Below are 20,036 nucleotides of genomic sequence, written 5' to 3'. Positions count from 1 at the left end.
GCATCACACGACCCACTAATGTAGATAGAGCATCAGATGCTCTGGCTCTTGTTTTTTTTTTTTGGATCAACATAACTGGGACAAAGCTGCAGCTGAACCCTTAGTGACTGCGATGTTCAAGAGTATCTGGGATAACATATAAAACTCAAGATTAAAGGAAGAAGGATCATTGGAAAAGCCTGGTTCAACACTACAGGGTTTCATGGGGAGAAACTCCATAAAATCCCTGATTTTACTCATGTAATTAAGAACATCAGAAGCTTGTATGGCATTAAACTACTGATACTGTAGCATCGGTTGTTACTGATTTTACCCATTTGTAAAGACAGGTGTTGACATTGTATGCTCTGTTTGGTAAGGACATTATTCTGAGCAGTGTTCCCAACAGTACAGAAGGAAAAAACCCCAAAATAACCACTAAACAAGGCATTCTCCCAACTCTTGCGCATTTCTGTGGGGAAAATATTTATCAAGTTTTGCTAGAGCTACAAACAAAGAAAAATATTCCAGAGACACTGGTGACCTTCTAGCATAGAGAGCTGTTGAATTTACTTTCTCTGCTTGTTTTCCTTCTAAAAGACAGAATCAGGCTCCTGTTTCTTGAACTTTATGTGACATTTCTCATGCATTCTCCTCTTTGTTAATCAGTGATGTTAGAAAGATATTATATGTGATTTTATTCACTCCCACATGTGATTGCTACAAGGAAACTACACAAGGAGAGTGAGACCTCACAATGACAGCAGGTAAAAACCCCCCAAAGACCTAAACACTGACTAGAATAGTAAATACTTCAGATAAATGCTACTTTCAGATCTTGGGTCAAGTTCTGCATTTATGTCTCAAATGCAAATCCAGCGACATTAACTGAATTGTGCAGGAGGTGACTAGATGTGGAGTTTACTTATAATGTGTAGTGCCACACAGAGACTCATTTGCAAAGAAAAAAAAAATTAAAAAAGAAGAGAGAAATTGCCATCTTGTGTCATTCCTGTCAGACAGAAAGGAGAGGAAAACAGAAGAGTAGAATGGTGTTGGATGGGAACCAAAGGGAATCCATACTTTTATGTCATGAACCTACCCCTAGTAACAAAGGGCTCAGCTACCACCACACGTACTGCAGGCTGCACCAATTCTAGCTCAACACACCGTGCCACCGTTGACTCCTTCAGCACAAGGTTTTGAGCTCTTTTATGAAAACCCAATCAATGATCCAAGAGTACATTCACACCAGTCTGACTAGTCTTGCTATAAGCTGCTCTGCAAGGCTGCTCTATGCAGCAAGGACTGCTCAGCTTTTCCTTTCCCCCCCTCCCAAGCACATACTTCGTTCTACAACATTTGCGTACTTTTCTGGCAGGATAGATGGGAGCAAGGGAGGAGCACGTCAAACACCTGTTGCTCCTTTGCTTCTCCTCCTTCAAGGTTTCTCTGTCCCTTCATCTCCTTCAGCACAGGGCAACATCTGGATGCAGGACTTGAAGCATTTTTCCAGCAAATAAAATGTATTAGCAAAGAATCAAATATCGGGATTTACTGGGCAAGTGATCAGCTCTTCCCCTCAGCATAATGCTCTACAGTATTTGTGAAGCTTGGAGTTTCAGAAGGGCAGGAGTTTTAGAAAGCTCCCCAGAGCTAAAACTGATGTTTATTTTTTCTTGGATGAAAATACTTCTACGCATCTGAGCCTGCCCCAGATCTTACGCTCCTTAAGTATTATGTCACTTAGATAAAGAACCATAGTACAAATATTGAACTCACTAAGTTGGGGTTTTTTTTTCGGTTAATAGTGTATACATACATCATATACCTGAGAGAGAGAATCAGGCATACAAATCCAATGTGCATATAAAAGAAAAGCATAACCTAATGGGAAAGGACCTCAGAAAAATATTGAAAAGAAATTAAGCTGTTCTGTTTCCATGTACTGTGACTCCCAATCCTGAAATACAACCTGTACAGAGATATGTGCCATTCAATTGATACTTACACTGAGCAGTCATATGGCAACTCTTTAATGTAGTCCTAACAACAGTGTTTTTCTCCCCATGTTTTATTTTTGCCTAGAAAGACCGGTAGCTTAAGAACTCCCCTTGAGCACACTGAACAAACTAATTTCCACCTCAGTTTCTATTACAGCTCAAGCTGAACATTTGGCTTTGAGTCAGCTGCGTGTCCTGAAATAGTACACAAACTGAGGATGAACAAAGTCATTGAGAATATTCTGGCACCACTTCCTTGCTCTCGCTGTGACCATATGCAGAGCTTCAAGGGCTTTCTTTTATTATTATCATTTTTTAAACAAGTGTATTGCTGCCTTCAGAAGCCTGAGTAGTGCCTTGACCAATAGAAGGCAACTCGGAGCTCTCTGACTAGTCCACCTCAGTCTCTCCAGTGACTGGTTTCTCTTTGCTCTAGGTGTTGGATGCCACAATACCCACTAAAGGTTGACTTAACAAATTAAAGTCTACTACTGTTCGTCTCTACAGCCCCTTTCTATGGCCCCCAAACAGGTACCGACACAGACACCTGATAATCTGTGTGCTGCAAGACCCCCCAGCAGCCTCCTACCGTTGTCACAGCAACCCACAACAGACTCCACAGACACAGCAGGGGAAAAGAAGCGGGGGGGTGGAAAGAGGGAGAAAGAGAAATCCTTCAGGTTTTTAGTAAATGACACTCAGAAGTACCAAGTGCCAGGAGGTTTCTGCTTCCCGTACACATCGTACCCCTCTATTTTTGCCTTGCACCTTGTGGCCTCGCTGGAAAAGGAAGCCAGACAGATCTGCTTCATCAAGGACTCAGCCCTCTCTGTCCTCGGGGGAGGGGAGGACGCCTCCTCCTCTCTCTCCCGAGAGGCGGGAGCGCACCTGCGGGGAGACGGGACGCGCCGGGCGCCGCCACCTGCGCTCTGCGGAGCCGCTGGCCGCCAGCCCGACCCGGCCCCGCACACGCAGCCGCGGAGGCTGCGCCGGCAGGTCGGAGCACGATCGCGCCCGGGCGACGCGGGACCTACCCGGGAGGGCGGGATGCCCGGCAGCCGGCAGCCGGGGTGCACGCAGCGGGGCTGGCCCGCCGGCCCCGGCGGGACGGGAGAGGGGTGGCAGCCGCCGCCGCGCCCCCTTCCCGCTGCTCCTTACAGTGGCGGGGCAGCGCCGGGAGCCAGCCCGACTTGGCAGGGAGGCAGCATGCCGCCGGCGCTGCTCGGCCCGCCCGGCCCCGCGGCGTGCGGCCGGCTCCCCGCCCGCCCCGGCCCGCCCCGCGGCGCTGACTCGGGCGGCCGGGCGGCGGCAGGGCCGGCGGGAGCCGCGCGCATTGTGACGTCTGTAGCCCTGCGTTCTATTTTTAGCGCGGCGATTGGATTTCATTCATGAAACCGGGGCCGCGCGTAAAGGGGCGGTGGCGGCTGGAGCCGCGCCCGCCGCCTCCGCCCGGCCCGGCCCGGCCCGTCTCTCGGCGCCCGCCGGCAGCGCAAACAGCGCGCAACCGCAAGCGGGGTCAGCCCAGGGGCGCACCCTCCTCCTCCTTCCCGGCACTGGCACAGCGGGGCGGCTGTCTGCCACGGCCTCGCACGGGAAAAGGTCGGGCACGAAACGAGTCAAAAATAAATGAATACCCCCCCAACACAGGCATACATACACACTCTATAAATACTGTGTATGCATAAACAATGCAAAGGTCCTGAAGGCCTCCCTGGATAATCCTCCGAACTGGGTGCGCAATTTCTTAGTGCAGGTGCTGCTGTTATGTTTTGAAATTACTGCTCTCCATTTTCACTAATAATTGAACCCTTCATGTAAAACAGACATGCATAATTAAACCAAGACCCCCCCTCTCTTCAGCTGACAATCTAGACTTGGAGTTTTCTAACCAATGAAAATGGCTCAAGGCCCTGTCTGTAACTGGGAAAAGCACTCACGACTCAGACCAGGCTCCCTGCTAAAACACCGTTCTCCGGCTCTTCTATTACCACTTGACATCAACAAAACCGTAACTAACCAGTAAGGGGCATGGGCACAACTGCTGCAGCTAAGGGAACTTTTTTGAATAGTTGTGACTGTTGGAAAGAAAATATTCTCTTACAGCAACCTGGACTTACACGTTGCACAGCCTTGTAGCAATAATACAGTCATTTTTTGGAAAACATGTTACAAAGTTGTTTTAAAAACACCACGTCCAATAACAGTTAACAATAACAGGTTAACAGCATCCAACTGCATTTGGTTATAGTCAATTACTTACATTTTTCAAATACCCGGAAGCCAAACTTACATTAACTTGCAGTCTGACCTCAGACTCAAATGAGTACATCTACATCAGGAAAAATTACAGTTTGCAACCTCATATCACTGGAGGCTATTAGGTGCAGAACAACAACGTGCATCATTGCAAATATCGTTACTTTCCTAGCTTTGCACGGAGTTTGGATGGACAAGATAAATGCATCAGAAACTAAAACAACTCTTACTCAGACATCTGCTTGCAATCAAAGAAATATCGAATTGATAATGCAGGCAACAAAAAGTAAAAAAATGAACAGATTTAAAATTTATAGTATAATTACCTTCCATTTTTTAAGTTTCAAGCTCTACATGAACTATTTTTTCTCCACAAATGAGAGCTAAAAATTTTCATTCCATGCAAGAAAAACAATCCCTGTGTATTCACTTGTTTCTAGGACATGCAACTTTTAGGAAAAAAATAAGGCCAGGTTCATCCCATTTAATTCAGGGGGCTGAGCAAAGCAGGGTGGTAAAAAAATGGCAGGGTGATAAAAAGGGTATTCATTTTACTGGACTGTTTCAGTATGGCAAATCTTAATTCCTTATTGGTACCTTTGTTTTACAGTCTAAATGATCAATTTCTGAAGACAAATCACAGAGCTAGAACCCCATGTCTCTATTAAACACACCTAGACTATCACTGCTGCAAACACAGTGAATGTTGTCGCCAGAACAGGTAAGGTAGCATCATGTGGGAGAAAATTGATACAAAGCAACAAGACTTGCTCTGATACTGACTCAAGAAGTACTGGATTGCAATTAAAAAAAAACCCTTTAGATCTGCTTGCAAGCTCGTTACAAAGCTTTTCTACAGGAATAAAGGAAGAGGGCAGGAAGAAGGGAGAAAGTGTTATTTTTAGTGCACAACAGTAAATTTAGCAGAATACAGCAATGACAAAGATTAGTCAGGTGGTTAAAATGGGAAAAAGAGAAACAGGGCTTTGCTTTTGATGGGGATAAAGTAAAGGTCTCAAGTTTCTCTCTTTTTTTTTTTTGTTTCATCAAAGTGTACCCAGAGCCTGAAGGCTTCTGCAGCTGTGGAAACAGCTACATGCTACTATGTAGTTTCCATTTTAATGACCATCTACAGCAACTTTTACCATTCAGTGCTTTCTCACCACAAACATATAACTTCTTATATAATTTGGATTGCAGCTTTTCCAGCAAAGTATAAAATAAAACTCCAGGACAGCTAGCAGCTTTCTGTTCTCTGATACATAATCCTATTGAACCACATTTACATTTTTCCAAACTTTTAAACAAACAGTTGAGTTTTGACCATAAACTGGAGTGACACACCTTGAGAAGTGGCTGGAATGCACCTTAATAGGGTGTAGGGCAACCGACAGTTTCTAGGCTTTGATACAAGAAAGCACAGTAATAAACTGCAAGTATTCCCACTGCACAAGCATTAAAAATATATGAGTGGTAAAGCTTTACTCAATTAGATGTTTAAGTATTCCAGGTAGCCAGCTTGGATTGTTCTTTTTATTTGTTTGTTTTCAGGGGAGAGTAACAGCTAGAGGGAAAAGGAGAAGGAAGTTCATTCCATCTTCGTAAGCAATCCTAAAGGACATGGCATTGGACCATGGCTGGCATTTAACTATAGAGTCTGCTTTTGCCAAGTCCATACAGCTTTCCAAAATGTGATTATGGGCTTCCAAGTGTGCCCCATCACTGCATCTCCACTAGGTGGTTTTAACACTACCACACAACTTAGAGAATAATTGGATAAAAAAGAATAAAATAATAATTAAAAAATGCATTCACACCCATAGAGAATTCTACTTACTTGGAATTATTTTAGTTTTGCTAAATCACAAAATGCATTTGGAAGTGCAAATGTAAAGGTATATTCCCATATGCTCCAACATCTTATTTGTTACTCTGGGGCTAAATTAACCTTTTGTTTTTGAGAATATATTTCTCAGATGATTAAAAAACATCAGGAGAGACCATCAGTTGTGCATAAACCGTAACTGAATTTACAAATAACCTTTCTACTCCTGGATCTGGAGAGTTAGTTTAACTTCAGAGGCTGCTCCAACATGCAGTGTTAGCAGAACTCTTTAGGGAGCTTTCTACCAGCTCAGAAATGCTGAAGCTCAGTGCCCTCAGGCCCTTCCATCCTCTGCACTCCTGAGACACCAGAGAAAGGCTCAGGAGTAGACAGGTTGAAAAAATACCAGTCAAGGATAACAGGAGGTGCAGGAAGAGGGGACTACAAGCACTTACTTCAGTTTCTCTGTCAAAACTCTTCTGGAAGAGGAGGAAATGGACTAGCCCATGCTTCTTACCACCCCATCATAATCTAAGTCTGCTGTATCTGCAAAAGACTCATAGTCTAAGCATAGTAAGTCTGGGGTTTAGTTTTTATAATACCATTTACCAGCCTTCCGAGAAAGTCTACATCCCAGACCCATCCAGACTCGAGGCCATGTGGAAGCAAGGGGTTCTTCCCTGTATTAGGGGTCTAGGTAGGGTCTATCACAGATGCCTGCTTAAAAAAAAAAAAAAAAATCTAGTGATGTGGCCCCTTGCTCCCTCTGAGGACCCACTCAAGCTTTTAATTTAAGACAACTGAGATTATTTCCCCTCTGTTTTAGGTAGTAACACCCAAGCATGAACGCAGTTTCCTAAGAGAAGTTACACACACTGACAACAGTCAGCATGGACAGTTACAGGACTGGGCTTGCATGTGCACTGAGAAAGGGCGGATCTGACGTTGCAGAGGCAGCCTGGGACAGTCCAAAACCGAAACTCAATACTACAGGACAAACTAGAGTTCCTCTCTCTCCCTTAACTCTGAATGCAGGGGCCCTCCATATTAGAAGACTTTAAGAGCATGTTAAGATTAGAAGATTGTTAGTGGAAATAAGTTTAAATGCACAAGGAATTAAGGAAAACAAAGTAAGTTAAATTATCCCCTATGGGCTCCATGTTGCATTCGGCAATCTCACAGGGACAGAAGGTGCTCTCTACAATCCATGAAACCTGCTTTCAACAATACAAAAGAACATGAATGAATGATGTACAACCAAAATAAGGAGACATGTGGTCCTTCAGTTATGGACTTCACCATCCACCCATTGTATGTCATATACGCAATCTCAGCCAACTGGCAGCATATGAATTAAAATACCAGAATTACCCAGCTCCTGTCATTGAAGTCTACTTTTTCCCCACAATTAGGCTTAATTATTAGGGTTTAATTATGTGGGTAGATCAAAATAATTTCTAACTACTTCTGTAATGGATTAGCATATATATTCCATTAGATTTTATCCATAAAAAATTCATAAAGAGAATAAATGCCTTGAAAAAACTACGTAAATGCATATTCTATACACACTGAAATAAAATTCAAGTTATTTCCTGTCAATACAATTTTGTATTAATGGGTTTGCATTCAGAACTGTAATGTACCCATGTCAAATCCTTTTGCATTCACAATTAGCTTTCTTTTCAAAACTGTTATATATTGTATGCAGTCCTTTTTTCTCTTTGGTGTAATAAGGACAGAGTTTAGTATTTGACGTAAGGTGCTTCTATTTAGTGATGTCAACATCTATTCTCGGCCAACTGTGCAAATTGATTAGGCCAGTTGCATCCCTTTTCATACTATCTCACACAATTGTCTCAATTCTCTGGGATGGAGACATGCAATGTATACAATGATATCTTCACTGTGTGCATTAGACACTAACATAGACCACTATGTATTTCTTTGTTAGGTTTTTTTTCAGTTATTTACTGAATGCTAAATATAGTGCAAGACCATCATCATTTAAGAAGCCTGCAATGCACCAGATTTTATTAGAGCATTCTATGAATGATATATAGCACCAGTTGTTTGCCTTATGAATTTTATTTCCACATTCTTTTTCACTAGCAGAGGGATATAAAATGCTTAATATATGCATACATTTTAAACAGCTGGGTAAACAAGAAAGGGACTATTTAAAGAAGGAAAATGCCAATACTTATAATTTGGAATAAAAATTAGATACCTATCACTTTTTCAGAGGGTTATATTTCAACAATGCTTTAGTTTTTAGTCTAATCATGTGTAGGATGTTGGCTTTTGCCTTCCCCTGCTTCCACATTTAATCTGTTAATTGTAAGACCCTGCTCTCCCCACCTGACCCCACAACAGAATCGCAGTTTAGGTGGGAAGAGGCCTCCAGAGGTCACCTAGTCCAACCTCCTCCTCAGTGCACAGCTAACTTCAAAGCTTGATCAGGTCAATGATGGTAAGTTTCCAACCTACCTGTTCCATTGTTCAGTCACTCACTATGAATATATGAGAATTTACCTTGCTGCTACTTGTGACTGCTGCCTCTTGCCCTTTTTTTTGTAATTAGATGCCCTCTTAGCATTCTCTTTTCCAGGCCAGATAAACAGCTCCCTCAGTCTCTCTGTGTACATCTTGTGTTTCAGTCCCCTAAGCGTATTAGTGGCCCTTCATTGCGCTCTCTTCAGTTGGTCAATCTCTCTTCAGTACCGTGAAGCCTGAAACTGGACACAGTACTTCAGATACAGCCTCAGAGTGCTGAGTAGAGGGGAATAATCACTGCCATTTACCTCCTCGCCACACTCGTCCTAGCGCAGCCCAGTATGTGGTTAGCCTTCGCTGTTGGAAGGGCGCTGTGCTGACTCAGGTATGTCTCAGCCTTTCACTTGCGCTGTCAGAGTCTCTCTCATGAAACCTTACAGAACTCTATTACTGCCTTTGCTGCTGCACTTCTCTTTCTACAGGCTGCATAGTCTGTTCTTAAAAGGGAGTCCATTCATTTGAATAGTCCCAGTTTGCAAAGCTAGGTGTACCAGCATACAATTAAGCAAAACAAAATTTTGGCTTAATATGAAGAACAGCAAGAGAAACAGCTGAGCGGTTATATAAGAGTCTCCTAAGGGAAGAAGTGGCAGAGTTATGGCTTGCTGCATTCACAACCCAGAGAGGATGAGGCTGTATTAAGAATTTGTTATACAGCACAGGTTTGTATTAGATGTGTAACTTTTTTTAATGGTAACAAGTTTGCAACAGCTTGTATTTGCTATATTCCCTGCTTCTAGATCCTCAGAACTACAACATGGGTAAGAAAGATTTAATCAGCTTATAAAAACAGTTCCAAACAGAAGCTAAATGGGATTTCTTCTTGAATGTGTATGGCAAGGGAATGAAACTGGAAGTGATTGCACCAAAGTGTCATAAGACTCTTTCCCAACTATCCAAAGCATGTCTGCTTTATCAGCTATTTCCAGTATTTAATGGGTTTTCCAAGGTACAGGGGATCTTCAAAATCAATGGTTTGCCCTCTACGGCAATCTATTGGAGCGTTATATTTTATAAAGCTCACTGAACAAAATCAAGGGTAATGCTATGCTTAATGCAGCAGTGAAAGTTTGACTAATATGAGAAGAATTATTCTAATTTCTTGAAAATTCTGTCCCTAGCTACTGCCTTTGTTGCAGACTGGGACATATCAGAAATACATTTTCAGCCCAGAATAACTCTTTATTGCCACTTCGCAGGACAACATTCACCCATATATGAAATGCTAATCCCAGGAGCAAATCCTCACCTTGAAGAACTGATTTAATGTCTGTACTATGTTATCCAATTATCTCACCTGTAGTGCTGGCATCTGCATAACTGTTCAGAGTTTCTTAAAACTTTTTTTTGCCATCTAATCAGATGTTAATGGAATGGAATGGAAAGAACTTCTTTGTGGAATGAAATGAGAGTCATAGCAAACAGTTAGCTGGGGAAGATTTTCTGTCTGTCTGACCTTCTGGCTAGCTGTCAGTCTCCATCCCTCCTCTATGTAGATCAGTCAAAATGCACTTCCGCCTGAGTATTGAGTTTCAAAGAGACAGTGATATCTTGGAATGCCTTTATACTACAAGAGGAGGTTTTCAATGGCAAACAGTCTCTGCTTCTCACTCTTGATCTGAGCTATTGAGCTTTAAAAGCCATATATAAATGGATCAGCTCTCATTCTTTAAAGTATTATAAATGCTCTCCCTGCCTTTTGAGGCTTGTAAAAATAACCTAATGTATCAAAAGCCTAGTAGTTTTATATGCAGAAGGATACAAAATGTAGACCAAATTTTAGAAGCTGAAATATTGGTCAAAGATTGCATAAATTCTACAGGAGCAATACACAAATAGAGATCTCTGCAACGACACGCCATTACTGCTCTGAGTTGCTTATACTGGTGCTATAAAGAGATCACGAGGACAAGTCTTGAACACAGATCTTTAGTTACATGAACTGGAAGGTGTAAGGTAGGGGTGGTGAGGGGAAGAGAAGCAAAGTGGATTTTCTCTCCTTTTTCACAGTTGCCAAAGACTAGTATTATTGGTCTCTGAATCACTGCTTATATACAAGAACAGCAGCCAACAGCCATATTCTGATCTTTATAGGCTGTCAAACGAACAGAGCAGGATTAAATAGTAGAATCAAGGGCAGCTTAATCTCACCATCGTTAATCTTTGAGAAACAGCCTTATTAACTACAACTTACTCTTCTGCACCTCTGTCCCATAGTTAGCTAGACACGAAAGTAAAAGACCCCAATTATGGTTTAAGAGCCTGAGATAAATCCTACTGAAACTGATGGGGTAAAGCTTCCATTGGCTCCTCTGGGCTTCAATTCAGGTGATAATTCAAGAAGAAAAAGTCCATAGAATTAGTTGCAACATTCCTGTCTTAGAAAGATGAAGATATGTAACTTAAAGTAGCTGAAAGAAAACAGCACTGAATGAAACACCTATCACTTTAATACTTTTTCCACTAGGTTGTTCAAAGAATGTACTGGTTTGGATTACAATTCCACCTCCACTGCAAGATTACAGTACAATTCTTCATTTATTTTGAATAGTGTAATTCTGCACAGTAACAACACTGTGGCATTAATCATTCAAGATCCAAATTCAAAGTCTGAAACTCCTGTTACATTCTGCACATTCTCTACTTTTGAACCATACTTTTTTTGAAAGAGAAAGCTTTTCCAGGAAGGTAAGACCTTGTGCCTCTTAAAACCATTTACATCAGCTTAATGATATGATTTAGCTACACTAGCACAGATTGCCTTGCAAAGACTGCATTTCTGCAACACAAACTTAAATTCAGCAGGTTAGACTGGATTATATCAACACAAGGTTTCTACTGTCCAAACACTGCTCATCTATTTTAGCAGTTTACTTCAATATGTCTAAGCAAATCTAGTTACCACTTTTTTGTTTCCCCAATGAGTCAAGGCCTTAGATCATATGCAGAAAGAATATTACCCAGGGTTGGTTCTGATGGACATCTTTCTCCCCCTGAAACACTTTGTATAAATTCTAGCAAAACTGTGTAGCTGAAGGATAATGGTAATTGCAGAAATTGCAGAGGAATGCACACAAGTGATCCATACAAGCGAATGCACACAAGTACTCCAAGTCTAAGAAGCAGTTTACATGTTTCACCGCAGGCTGTTTGATGAGACTCTCCCAAATTATGTTTATTAGGAATAGTTACCAAAACGGCTTCTGTTCTTTTTTAATGCTATCATTCAAAAGCCATCAACTGTAAAAGCACATCTTTCTTGCACATATTTGCAGTTTTTATAGAAGGTGTGGAACACACTACCTCCAGCAGCTGTCAAAGTATCATTGTTATAGGCTTGAAATACAGTTTAGGCAAAAGACAGAGAACTTAAAGGATTCAAGCTACTATGTATCCTGTGATTTGCAAAGTATGGAGAAAAAAACATCACTTTCCAATTACACATACACAAAAAGATAACTGCAGCATTTAAATATGTCAGGAGCAGAATTTCCCTTTGTAAAATTAAAACCAAACTAGATCAGCCAGGAGTGGGTTTGAACTTAATCAGGCACTTAGGGAGCTTTAACAAAATAAAAAAATATTCCAGTGCCTTGAAATCTCTCATGCACTCATTGCTTCAAAGTCATATTGCCAAAGCATCATGAATTCTACTAACAGGTTTTTTTTTTCTTTTTCAATAAAGTAGCAAGGCATGCAGCTTTTTATTTTTAAAGAACCCTTTCCAGTCTTTTCTGAGTCAGGCAAGAGTCCTTTTCCTGGGTAAGGGTAGAAGAGAAGAACTACAAAGGTATTAATCTTACTTGCTCCCATACATATTGGCAAAAGTGCTCGAGCAGGGTGCACTTTGTAGCATTATAGAAGCCTCTAGTGAACCGAATGCCTCCCCCAACTCACCTCCAAAATATTTTTGCAGTAAAAAGTATGAATTATTTACAGAAGCAACTACCTATAAAATTTTGTCAAAGTATATCTGTTACAAAAGATAAACATTTCTCCACCATTCCAATTTAAAATAGGTGAACAGCACTTATTTTTTACATTAGACTTCTAGCTGAAATTCAGGACTACAGCTAAAATACTATTGTACTATTATTGTAAGAGAAATGTTGAGAGTTCCTTAATTATAGTGTCGCCAGTGGGAACCACTGTTGCAAACACACAACAAAAGGAGGATTAAAAGAACCAAATTCACCCCTGGAGAAATTCCAATGGAGACAGTTGCATTGCCTCAAGAAAAGCCTGACCCACAGGTATTTTCCTTAAAAGACTGGGAAGTATTTTTTGAAACGTTACTCTTTATTTAGTGACCAATAATCTACGTATATGCCCAAGCACATGACAGTCGAAAACATGTATCTGAAACAGAAGAGCCAAATTTAAGGAGTTTGAGTGTTAAGCAATAGCCATAAATCAAGAACTGAAATGTGGATAGTCATAAGGGTCGCAACATAAATATCTGCCTCAGGTGTAAATGGTACCTGTTGCTCAGGACAATTATTGGAACATCTGCTCATTTAGGAGCCTGCGCAGAAGCACATTTCACCACTGACAAAGTGATGAAAACAAGCAAGTATCTAAAGCTCAGGTACTGTTACCACACTAAGTGTGTTTTATTGCTGCAAATCCTCACTGCTTCCAAAAGTGTGAGACACAGGTAACTCCAGTTGGCAGGAGGATGCTCTGGGGTGACAGCACTGCTTTTGTATCACAACTTGGATTTCTTATGTTGGGTACCTTGTTGCTTAAGCTCCCTGAATTAACGGACATTTCAGAACTGCATTGTTTCTTTCTTCATTTCCTACCTAACAATAACAAAGAATTGTTTCCTGATTCTGCATAGGTTTTGTAAGAATCAATCATTCTCCTTTATCAAAAGCACAGGAAATCCCGTGATGAAGTTAGAAACGTGCTTAATACAGGATTTCAAGTATGTAATAGACAGTGCTAGAGAACATAAATTTAATCACAAAGATTAAAAGCAACAAACAGCAACACTGCCCCTTCCCCCCACACCCCAACCATGACACACAGCAGTCCCCCAATTTTCTAATCTCTAGTCACAAGCAACCATAAGCTTTTGAAGAACTAGCTCAAGCAGTTTTAAAATTTAAAATTTGCTCTGCTACATTTAATTCTACTGAACGTTACTGTTTCACACACACATACCCCCTCTATTGGTTTTGCACAGTCCAGAACTTCGCTTTTACCTCTCTATTTGAATTGTCAGCTAAATTAAATTGCCAAACTTGGTGCTGTAGTGGCTAACACACATGTACCTATTTTATTGCACTGACTGTGGAGAAAGCAGTAGCTTCTTCAACCAGTGAGCTAAATTTACTACTACTCATCTCATAATGCCTCAAGTGACACAGGAGCCCATAAGCAAATAAGCTGTGACCAGGACATGAAGGAGCAAATAACACCTCTACAAAGACGTGCCTTCCACAGATGTAGCATTTTCTCATGCTACAAGTGCATAACAATACGTAAGTTAAGTTTCGTCCAGACCTGCAGATATGTTCTCTTCAAGAAGTGAGACCCAACCACAGAAGCAATAGAAACTGGTGTGGAAACAGTGAGTTTCCAAGAACATTATTCTGTAACTTAATTACATAAGCTATGCGTGTTACTCACCCATAGAAATTCATTTAGAGACAGAAAATCAGGCTGGGAACTGAGACTTGACACTGGAAGCAGGGGTGAAGAGAGATATTGGGGTTCTTAGGTGTGCCATGTGCCTTAATAAGTACTTAGTGATGCTGAGATCACTCTTAGTGTATATTAAATAATTCATAGCATCACAACTTGCATACATGTAATATTATATACTGGCTTTCAGGAACTGCATTACCTATAAAATTACTTCTATTTTTGTTCACAAAGTATATGTTTGTCTTTGACAATGTGCTGGAGGGGGCTCATTAAATTACTAATGTAACTATTAAAGCTATTAAATTACCAATTTTGAGGGATCATTTCAAAGTACATTGAGATAAGCATAAATCCAAAGTAAACCAAATGTCTCTTCACTTCAATGACCCTCCTATGAGGCTCTGAATGCTGAAATCTCTTTCTCCTGACAGCATTAACCCCTTCTTTGTATGACCCTCCCTGGCCAAAACACCAAAGTAGTTATTCCGAGGGCTCACGAAACATTCTGTTTGGTCGTACATAGTGATGGGGGGAGAACACTTGGTTTGTGTTTAGTTTGAGAGCCCGGGGGAGAGATTGCTCCCTAAGCTTCCTGACAAAGTGCTTATTTTTATTCACATTGTCACTATGTTTTCCCATGAACAAATATTTATACTTCAGAGGAAATGTTTCAGTAACATATATCAGGCAGGATAAGCAATGTGTTCACTTCACTTCCCTTTATTATGAGAAAGCAATTTTGCTCACATGAGAAAGTAAATAAATAGATTCCCTAGAGATGCCTGGGAAGGGGTCATTCTTGCAGGGAACTCGTCTTGAAAATATTGGCAGCATGTCACTGTGTTAGATGACCTGTAGAGGTTTCACTTGTAATTGCAAGAAATGAATACATCAGAGATTTATTGTTTCCTTTGTTCAGAGAAACAGACCATTCTTGTACAATCCTGTCTTAATTAAAATATTTTCCCTTCTGACAAATTTTAGTAGCATGTTATGTTCCTATCTGCATTATTATAATGTACATTTAATACATATGGCAAGATATAAATCCACCTTTTGTTAATGTTTCTGAACATATAACAGACTGGGAAGGCCAATGGGTGAAAATGACCTAATTCCATTGACTACTCCAAAATCTGAGCAGGGGGCTGGACTATATGGCCTCCTGAGGTTCCTTACAACCTGAATTTTCCTGTGATCCTAAATTAAGGAAATGTATTTGGTTTTAATAACTTACCTGCTTACTGTATGAACCTCTGAAGATCTGGGTGTGGGACTTGGCAAAAGCATTATTAATATGCACCTGTAATTCAGGCTGGCAACAGCCCCACCTTTTCCCTAGGCTGCACAGAGCAGGAACAGAGAAAGCTGCCAGGTTGCATGAAAGAGTACCTGCGTATTTGTGGTACAAGCTCTTTCTTCATCCCAGGATCTCACTCATTTCCTGCATCTGCAGTTAGTCTGTGTAAGTATTCACTCTTGAAAATTAGACTTAGCAGCTTCCGTTTCTTTGATGCTTTGAAGAAAAGCTTGACATTGGGTCAAAAGCTACTATGTGCAGAAGCCGCCCATTACACTAACTCTGCAACAATGCAGATCCTTTATACATTTGTTTTTATCTACTGGAATATGAGAACAAAGCTGACTAATCCGGTAAGTGAAAGGATTAATTCTAGGACTTTTCAGTTAAGAATTTCAGTACAAAGTTCTCCAAGTCACAGATGCTATAACTAAAATACCTGACCAAAAGCTGCTGGACAGAACAGCAGCAGTCACAGGCAACACTAAGTGAAATGATTCAGTTTTTCTTTTTTTTTTTTTTTTTTTTTTTTTTATTTATCCCTGGGAATACTTACCTCACAGGAGAAAATAATGTTCATATCCATTTTTAACAGCTTGATCAAAAGCAGAATTCCATTAAAGATATTTCATGTCTTTCTCTTACTGTGGCAGTCCTGAAGGGGAAAGGAGAAAAAAGAAAAAAAAAAAAAAGAGATCATAAACCTTACTGTTTTCAACCTAAAATTACAACACATGCAATACTAAAGACACCTCTTATGATCCATTTTATATTGTAAAACAGGTCTGCGTGGTCAACAAAACAGTCTTTCAAAGTTTCAAACAGGTAAATTGAATACCTGCATTAAAATACTAACTGTTCACTCCAAAGCACTGAAGAAATCATGGGTAGATAGATGAGCTTTTGAGCATAACCGGAGATTGACACAGCTCTGTCAAATAAAGCTTGTTCTTGAATAATTTTCCTCTGGATTTAGATAAAAAATATCACCTTACATGTCAGAACCAAATGCTGCTTTATCACAGTTAACCAGCTCTTCATAGGTTAGCTAACAGACTCTGAGGAGGGGTTTTTTGCCCACCCTCAAGAAGGTGACAAGACTCTAAAATATGAGCTGACAGCCTGATGACATGTGAACTGCGACTTCTGTGTTGCTTTCACCTTTGGTCCCAAATGGAATTAATTATAGAAGTGCTTCGTTGGGTTTGGTAAATGTCTGCATTATTGTGGCTTGGTTCTCATCCAGGACAAGGCCGAGGTTTTCGAAGAACTAAGGTGGGACCAACATTGATTTCACCTCAGATGCTGCCCTAAAAACAACACTCCATGACACAAGTAATTTTCAGAGGTTTCATGGCTAGCTTGAAAAGCAGAAGTGAAATGCAGATTCTTCAGCTGAAGAGACTAGTGGCCTGCTTAGTTTTTCTAGGCAGTTCTTCCTCCTTATCAGCAACATTTCAGAGTTGAATTTAGGACTGAAGTTAGTCTCTCACAGAAATTCCCATCTTTTGTAGATATCCTGCACAAGACAACAGTGAGGGCAAACATAGAAAATGAAGTTACACCTCACTCCACCTTTGTGGAATAGGCAAGCCACTGGAATTGACACTAGAGCTAGAGGCATGATCTTTATATCCCTCTAAAAGTCCTTCCCTTCCCTAGAAGCACCTTTGCTACTTATTCATAAACATTTTAGTGGCAAAGACCATATCAGTCTTCCTTAACTGCCGTGTTTCATGCAGCTATGACTGTTGAGAATCTTCTCACCATCTTTTCTATTGTCTTCACCCTGACTTTCTCCAAGGCAGGCCTTTACAGCCTCCACATGTAGCTCCTTTTGTGAGCCCTACAAAGAACAGCCTTATCCCACAACGAAATAAAACCCCAAATAATGAATTAAACAGTGGCATTAGCATACACAGGGCTCTCAAACTGTTTAAACACCTATTTATGTGATACTGTGCCATTCATAACTGTTGATTTGTTTCCTCAGTACTGATGGCAGATTAGAAGTTATTTGCAGCTTCTTTCAGAACATCCCTTTGGGGGGGGGGGGAGGGGGGGAAGGGATCTGGTTTATCTGATTATAAACTCAGAGCTTTCTGTTTTTATTTCACTGAGATTTCAACCAGCCTTTCTCTGCTTTGCCCTCATTAAAATCCACAGACATGGCCTCCAAGGATACATTGAGATCCTTCTCACTCTCAAACAGATATGCAAAGCCCTTCCACCAGCTCATTCATAATTCTTTTTCAGAAATCATTAATTATTTACATTATTGTCCTAGTAAAGGCTACATTGAGTCTGTATTGCTTGCTGAGAGATTTTTTTTAATTGTTATGCTGTAAAGTCAGACCAGTTGTTTGAAGAGTGTAAACAGATAGAAATGTAGTTAAACCTGATTTTCGTCATTACTAAAGCATAAGCCTAAAAGTTCCACTTCACAGAAAAAAGTTTCTGGCCTCCATCCCCCTGCCCCTCAATCTTACTTCCGCTTTCTGGTTTTGAAGATAGTTGGGACCACAAAAGAAAGGTTCTAATCTTAATTAGCATTGTGCTACCTGATTACAACTCCAAACATCTTCCCTACCATGGTAGTGGAGGCAGATCTTCTATTTCTGTGATGATGATCTGCACTCAGAAGAATAGAGCAGCTAAACCTTATGTGCAACTTCCTTATCTGAGTCTTGAGAAGCTCACAGCTGAAAAAAGAACTGACTTTATGCAACTCTTACCCTGTGTGCCTGCACTAGAGAGCATCAGTTCTGGCTGTGGCAGTAAAATTCCTTCTCTCCCCCATCCGCTCCTCACCCAGGCAGGTATTACCTGAACTAATGCTAACCTACCACAGCAAGCGCACTATAGTGCTGTCTGCAGGACATGCAGTAAGGTCACCGTAAGCTGAGGGAAACTAAAGCCAGCTGGAACAAAGAGTAATTCAGTGGGGGATGTACTTATATGGTCTAATTCTCCAAGGTGGGGAACTTCCTTTAAACGGGTGGGAAGGGAAGGAGCAGGTGGTTGTTGCTGCAGGTTGGCAGGCGATACAATCGCAGGGCAAACCAGGCCCAGAAGGAATGCAAATGAGACCATGTGGAACGCTGGGCTCCCTAGACGGCTCCTCAGAGCCAACACATAACCGGTCATGTGTGATCTGGCTTAGGAGCCTCTTCTGCTACGGACAAGTCACTCCTCTAAGACAATGACACTAGAGAAAACTCAAGGAAAACACAGCCCAATTTTCTCCTCAAATCCATGCCAGCTTCACCTTTGGGTTGTTCAGTAGCCTAAGTTGATCCAGTCTTTTTTTATCCTGCAGTTTTTTGGTGTTTTTTTTTGGTTTTTTTTTTAAGATTATTACCAAACTAACAATTTTGCAGAATTTTATCCTTTCAATCTACTTAAGAGCTTCCTTTTACTAGCTTATCACCTCTACGTATTGGTTTCGTGTTTCTGTAACATAACACATTTTCAGTACATCTGCCCAAAATCTCTTCAACAAACTTTGAGGGATTATGTGGAAGAAAAGTGATTGCTTATAAGCATGAGGTTACTGCTTTGTTTAATATGGTCTTACTTCAAACTTTTGCCTTTAAAAGTTCAAATACTAGAAGAAGTTCAAGTAAAAGAAAGCAGAACTTTAGTTCACTGTTGTAATCTTTACTACGACACACCTCACTTACTGTACATTACATGGTTGAACAGACAGTAGAAATTTTACTTCCCATTGACACCTAAACCAACATTTGCTCTCAACATATTTTCAAACCTTTAATATTCCAGAATCCATAGTAAATGCAAGTGTTTTGCCCTTCCTACTTCAGTTTAGACAAGTGTGCTTTTTTCTGGGGTCTCCCTTAGAGATAAAGGAATTTTTTCCTGTATAGATAACATAGACAAAAGTAAATGATGACGTGATGTAAATACTTTCATTTAACTAAGTACAAATGACGGCATTTGGTGAGAAGTTGACAATCAGGTTCTAAAAGAAGACGGGATACTACGATTGCTGCTAACCCTAGCTTAGGAGCACCCACAATGACTCAGTTAAACAGCTGCTAAACAAAAGTGTATGTACTAAAGCTCTAATTTCCTATGCTCCCCAAATAGGGACAAGTTTTGCTCTTTTCTCATTCCTCTTTTCTGAGAGCTACAAAAGAGCTGGGCAGGGTACAGCCCACTGCTTCTCCCCCAGAGGTCCTCAACAACTGTAAGGAACAGAAGCGGCTCTCTAACTTCACCCTCCTGCTAGTCTTTTTGGAGACACATCCTTCTTCATAACCAGCTCCTCTTGTATCCAGTTCTCTACATGCATTTGCACTCTGTACCGACTACAAATTTCATTTATGTAATGCAGAGACCCATTAATAATTTAAGATTAAAAAGGAACCTAAGGACAGGAATATTCCATTTTTGCTCATGCGATAGATGTTACTTTGCTAGTACGTCAACTCAAGTTATC

The 20,036-nt window shown here is 40.8% G+C and overlaps 1 protein-coding gene across 1 annotated transcript in view; it reads right to left on the bottom strand.

The window, feature by feature from the left end:
• Window positions 1–16,215, bottom strand: part of RHOBTB1 (Rho related BTB domain containing 1) — a 50,448-nt gene extending 34,233 nt beyond the window's left edge. Inside the window, exon 1 of the mRNA XM_075154274.1 lies at window positions 16,131–16,215. The gene's annotated coding sequence lies outside the window, so the exon portion shown is untranslated. The remainder of the gene's footprint in view (window positions 1–16,130) is intronic.
• Window positions 16,216–20,036: the final 3,821 nt, after the last annotated feature.

Source organism: Calonectris borealis, chromosome 7 (genome assembly GCF_964195595.1).
Source record: "Calonectris borealis chromosome 7, bCalBor7.hap1.2, whole genome shotgun sequence".
Classification (NCBI taxonomy): domain Eukaryota; kingdom Metazoa; phylum Chordata; class Aves; order Procellariiformes; family Procellariidae; genus Calonectris; species Calonectris borealis.
The sequence above is the reverse complement of the archived record's forward strand: the minus strand, read 5'-3'. Positions and strand labels throughout refer to the sequence as shown.